Below are 6,599 nucleotides of genomic sequence, written 5' to 3' on the forward strand. Positions count from 1 at the left end.
TTGTTTTTAAAAACGAATTTAGGATAATAAATTATCTGTATTATTGACTGTTATCTTAAAATGTATATACTTTAGACGAGTTACTTATATCCATCAAAGATTACTTGATGATTTGAGGCGTCTTATGCGAGCAGCTTTGTATCGTGAATATAGGATTGCATAGCTCCTGGGAATTTTCGCGGTGGAAACTTTTCACGGGAATAAACAGGAATTTTGTGGGAATTTCCGGGAATTTTAAGAAAGGTTGGGAATTTTCAGAAAATGTTGGAAATTTTCAAAAGGTAAAAAGGTTATATTTTAAAGTTCCGCTTATTTTTCACAAAACAGTAATATGCCAAACTCAGTGACATGCAAATTAGAGAGTCGATGATGTCCAACACTCACTATTTTTGTTTTACCTCACATTACTGAGCCATAAAATGTTAAAATGGAAATACCGCATGTTCAGGGAATAAAAAAAAACTTTGTTTCACAGAACAATGAGGAGAAAATTAGCACATTTGTATTTTATATAATAAAATACAAAATAAGTGAGAGGGAGACGTCATCATGCAGTCTCCTCATTTGCATACCGACCAGGATGTACATAAGTGTTTTGTGAAATTAAGCGTAACTTTAAAATGTCATAACTTTGGTATTTAACATCCGATTCTTATGAAATCTTCAGTGTTATGCTTGTTGGATTTTTCCCCTTTTATTCAAATCAACTTTTATTTGGGATGGACTTGTCCTTTAAAGGCCTATAACGATTTTTTTCAATGGCTCAATGGATTGGTTGTGATTAAAGTAATGAATTACAGTATGTGAGTGAGCCAGCGAGAAAATTTTCTGTAGTTGAAACTTTAAAAACAGAATGGTGTTCGAAACCCTGTTTCAAGTGGTGCACATCACAGGCAATGTATAAATAAGTATATACTTTAAATGTGTACATAATTATAATACTACCATCTTTCAGTTAGAGGTCTTTCGCGATTTTTTCGATGGCTATATTGTATTGTATTTTGGGATATTAAGTAATGAATTATATCACTATGCGAGCGACGAAACGAGCGAGCAAATTTTTAATAATTGGAAGACAGAATTATGACCCAAATCGTCTTTCAAGGTGTGTAATTATTAGAAACATGCAGCGAGTGATCGTAATGGGCGACTGAGCCTTGAAAACGTTGTTATACTTTGTACTTTGGTCGTTTAAAATAATGTTACATATTACCGAGGATGATATACTGGTAAATTATCAATAACGTAAACTATAGAGAAAAATATTATATAGAAGAGAAGAAATATAAAGAGCAAATGAGTATTAAGCAATACAGATTTTGTTCAATGAAAACTCATTTACTCACTGGTTAAAGGTGAGATGAGAATGATTAAAAAAAATGAGATCATGATTATCGGGAATAAGGGTGCTTTATGACATGAAAAAAATGAAAATATTGCAGAAAAAAGGTAATGTAAATCGTATTTAAGATTATATTGGAAGATGATGCAACATTCAAAATTTTGTGCAAAATCCATAAATGAAATATTCATTAGATTGTTATGGAAGAAATGTGATTTAAAGGCCAAGTCTACCCCATAAAATGTTGATTTAAATCAAAAGAAAAAATCAAACAAGCACATGCACATCGCTGAAATTTTCAGATGTAATATAATAAAGTTATGACAGTTTAAAGTTTTGTTTATTTTTCAGAAAACAGTTGTATGTACAACTTATGGCATGAAATTGTGAGAGTCGATCCGGGCCGGGGGGGGGGGGCAGTCAAATATATTGCTGTACACAGTCATGCGTGACCAAAAAAAAAACGCGTTTATAGGGGTGTTTTTCCGTTTTGGACGAGGGCTGCGCGTGCACTCATTAAGGGTATCGAAAACACGATTTTCAAGAAAAAGGGTGGTTTTGAAAAACTGGTCAATGATCAATCGCGGGGTCAAATGTATTTAATTTAGGGTATTTTTTTTCCAAAGCTTTTTTTTAAAGACTAGCCAAACGTGTGTAGGGTATGTTTTTTCCCCAAGCTTTTTCCCCGAGGTCATATTCTGGTGACAACTTGTTTAGGGGGTGTTTGGAAATAATTTGGTCACGCATGAGTACAGCAATACATTTGACTGGGCCCCCGGGGAGTCGATGATGTCCATCACTCACTATTTCTTTTGTTCTCATTGTTTGATTTATAAAATATTTCATTTTTTTTCGTTTCAGCAGCTTCTTTTTGCCATTTTTTTTCGTTGACAGATTGACATTATAGACAAACTTTGCTGAACCATAAAATGTTTAAACAATCAGGTAATACACATGTTCATGGAGAAATAACACTTCGTTTCACAGGACAATGAAAAGAAAATTAGAATAATATTTCATAAAAAATAGTGAGTGCATGGATGATTTAATCAGTATCCACTGTGCATACTGACAGACGTGCAATATATTATAACTGCTTTGGGAAATCAAGCGAAACTTTAAAATGTCACAACTTTGTTATTTTACATCTTATTTTTTTATGAAATTTTTAGTGTTATGCTCGTTTGATTTTCTTTTTAAGTTATTTAAATCAACTTTTTGTTTGTGAAAAACATTGATGGCACTATGACTATGCGGGGTTAGAAAAACACGGAGCATGCAGAGTTTTGAAACAGTGAACTTTTTCTGCTGATATTGATGGCTGATCGTCGTATACCGACGCGCGTTTACTGTACACTGATCTCTCCAGTGTGTACGTACGTACATGTACGAGAGAACGCCTCGTGAATCAGTGATTCGCATAATTATACATGAGTATTTTATTGTTTTAAAATTATAAAATATAAAAAATATTATGTGATTAATTATTTATTGAAATATTTATATTCTATTCGACACAATAGGCTTAATTTTGATGGGCAAAGAATGGTCAATAATTTTTTCATAAGAACTGTGGGTCGAGCCTACCGCCCAGGGTACTTACGAGTGACAACCGCGAAAACTCACTTTATTCACCACCTTTTTCTCTCAAAATGGAAGGCATGGATATCAAAGCTGACGAAAATGAAACTCTAAAGGAACTAATGGAAGAGAAGGACTGTTTAGATGCGTCATTTGTGCATGCCACACGACTTTTAACGGAAGGTAAACTTTTTTTGTAACGTCAATCCACACATCTGCCTGGCTGTGGTCGGGACTCCCGGTTATTCCTCCAATACAATGTTTACCATGAATTTTTTTTTCAATTCAATTCATTTATTTCACTCGATAAAAATAACATACATACATACAGGTAAAGAAGAAATACATAATGGCAAGAACAAAACAAAATAACAAAAGTGATAATACAGTAAATAGGGCCATATTAGCTAATATGCCCAGCCGCCATTAATACCGCTCATCTAAGTAAAAAATCCGGGACGGGCGCAAAACGCACACATATGAACACACGGGTACAGTGCTTCGCGAAGCGAAGCACTGTGTGTGTTCATATGTGTGCGTTTTGCGCCCGTCCCGGATTTTTTTTTGTTGGTAAAGCTTTACGCGGTATATATAAATCTTAATTTCACTATAACTAGTGAATAGGTGAGTGTGGCGCAGTGCATAATACGTAGGAATCTAAGCGTTTGTGGTTCGAACCTCAACATGGTTCTTTTTTTTTTTAGGGGATCGGGGATGTGAAGTATTTCGGTGCTATTTCTAAAGGTCGACATTCGATCGTTTTTATTGCGTATTTCATGAACTTCAACAACTTTTCTATATTGCTTAAATCCGTATTTTCAGGAAATTTGTCACTCTATACTAGCACGTTAATATGCCCAACAACTTTTCTATATTGCTTAAATCCGTATTTTCAGGAAATTTGTAACTCTATACTAGCACCTTAATATGCCCAACAATTTTTAAATATTGCTTTATTCCGTATTTTCATGAAATTTGTCACTCTATACTAGCACCTTAATATGCCCAAAAGAATTTAGATTAAAATATGCCTTTCCTACTTTTCTCTTTTCGCTCTATCCCCCCTCAGACATTTCAATCCCCCTGTCCGCTGCTTATATACCCCCAAAAGAAAACCCCTTTTCTCGCCCTCCGGGCCAACACGAATTATGAGAATCTTGACTTGTTCATCACTCTATACTAGCACCTTAATATGCCCAACAACTTTTATATATTGCTTTATTCCGTATTTTCATGAAATTTGTCACTTTATACTAACACCTTAATATGCCCAAAAGAATTTTGAATAAAATTTGCTTTTCCTACTTTTCTCTTTCGCTCTATCCCCCCTCAGACATTTCAATCCCCCTGTCCGCTGCTTATATACCCCCAAAAGAAAACACCTTTTCTCGCCCTCCGGGCCAACACGAATTATGAGAATCTTGGCTTGTTCATCACTCTATACTAGCACCTTAATATGCCCAACAACTTTTCAATATTGCTTTATTCCGTATTTTCATGAAGCTTGTCACTCTATACTAGCACCTTAATATGCCAAACAACTTTTATATATTGCTTTATTCCGTATTTTCATGAAATTTGTCACTCTATACTAGCACCTTAATATGCCCAAAAGAATTTTGAATAAAATATGCCTTTCCTACTTTTCTCTTTTCGCTCTATCCCCCCTCAGACATTTCAATCCCCCTGTCCGCTGCTTATATACCCCCAAAAGAAAACCCCTTTTCTCGCCCTCCGGGCCAACACGAATTATTAGAATCTTGGCTTGTTCATCACTCTATACTAGCACCTTAATATGCCCAACAACTCTTCAATATTGCTTTATTCCGTATTTTCATGAAGCTTGTCACTCTATACTAGCACCTTAATATGCCCAAAAGAATTTTGAATAAAATTTGCTTTTCCTACTTTTCTCTTTCGCTCTATCCCCCCTCAGACATTTCAATCCCCCTGTCCGCTGCTTATATACCCCCAAAAGAAAACCCCTTTTCTCGCCCTCCGGGCCAACACGAATTATTAGAATCTTGGCTTGTTCATCACTCTATACTAGCACCTTAATATGCCCAACAACTCTTCAATATTGCTTTATTCCGTATTTTCATGAAGCTTGTCACTCTATACTAGCACCTTAATATGCCCAAAAGAATTTTGAATAAAATTTGCTTTTCCTACTTTTCTCTTTCGCTCTATCCCCCCTCAGACATTTCAATCCCCCTGTCCGCTGCTTATATACCCCCCAAAGAAAACCCCTTTTCTCGCCCTCCGGGCCAACACGAATTATTAGAATCTTGGCTTGTTCATCACTCTATACTAGCACCTTAATATGCCCAACAACTCTTCAATATTGCTTTATTCCGTATTTTCATGAAGCTTGTCACTCTATACTAGCACCTTAATATGCCCAAAAGAATTTTGAATAAAATTTGCTTTTCCTACTTTTCTCTTTCGCTCTATCCCCCCTCAGACATTTCAATCCCCCTGTCCGCTGCTTATATACCCCCAAAAGAAAACCCCTTTTCTCGCCCTCTGGGCCAACACGAATTATTAGAATCTTGGCTTGTTCATCACTCTATACTAGCACCTTAATATGCCCAACAACTTTTCAATATTGCTTTATTCCGTATTTTCATGAAGCTTGTTACTCTATACTAGCACCTTAATATGCCCAACAACTTTTATATATTGCTTTATTCCGTATTTTCATGAAATTTGTCACTCTATACTAGCACCTTAATATGCCCAAAAGAATTTTGATTAAAATATGCTTTCCTACTTCTCTATTTTCGCTCTATCCCCCCTCAGACATTTCAATCCCCCTGTCCGCTGCTTATATACCCCCAAAAGAAAACCCCTTTTCTCGCCCTCCGGGCCAACACGAATTATTAGAATCTTGGCTTGTTCATCACTCTATACTAGCACCTTAATATGCCCAACAACTCTTCAATATTGCTTTATTCCGTATTTTCATGAAGCTTGTCACTCTATACTATCACCTTAATATGGCCAACAACTTTTCTATATTGCTTTATTCCGTGTATTTATGAAGTTTGTCACTCTATACTAGCACCTTAATATACCCACAGAATATTAAATTGTGTTCAAAATTTTATATATCGCTTTATTCTGTATTTTGATAAGTTTGTCACTTTATACCAGCACCTTAATATGCCAACATTTCTGTATTGCTTTATTCTGTATATTTTGTATGCAGTCACTCTATACTGCATCAAATTAATACGGACTAAAGCAATAGAGAATTAAGAATCTTGGCTCGATCATCACTTAGTACTTTATGCCCACAAACTTTTCTTTATTCCGTATTTTGGTAAAGCTTGTCACTCTTTATTAGCACCTTAATAATTATGCCCCCCCCCCAAAAAAAAAATATATATATATATTATTGCGTTTCAACTTTACTATATCGGTTTTTACGTATTTTGTTGAAGTTTTTTTACTAACACCCTAATATGCCTCCCATTTTTGTTGCCTTACTTTTCCTTCGCTCTACCCCCCGCCCAGCCAGACATTTCAAACCCAGAACACTGACTTTTCCCGCCCTCCGGTCAATAGTAATTATTAGAATCTCGGTTGATTCGTCCTTATGCTCACCAAGTTTTCTCTATAAGCTTTATCCCGTATTTAGTGAAGTTTGTCACTATACTAGCACCTTAATCAA

The sequence above is a fragment of the Lytechinus pictus genome, chromosome 17 (genome assembly GCF_037042905.1).
Source record: "Lytechinus pictus isolate F3 Inbred chromosome 17, Lp3.0, whole genome shotgun sequence".
NCBI classification, from domain to species: domain Eukaryota; kingdom Metazoa; phylum Echinodermata; class Echinoidea; order Temnopleuroida; family Toxopneustidae; genus Lytechinus; species Lytechinus pictus.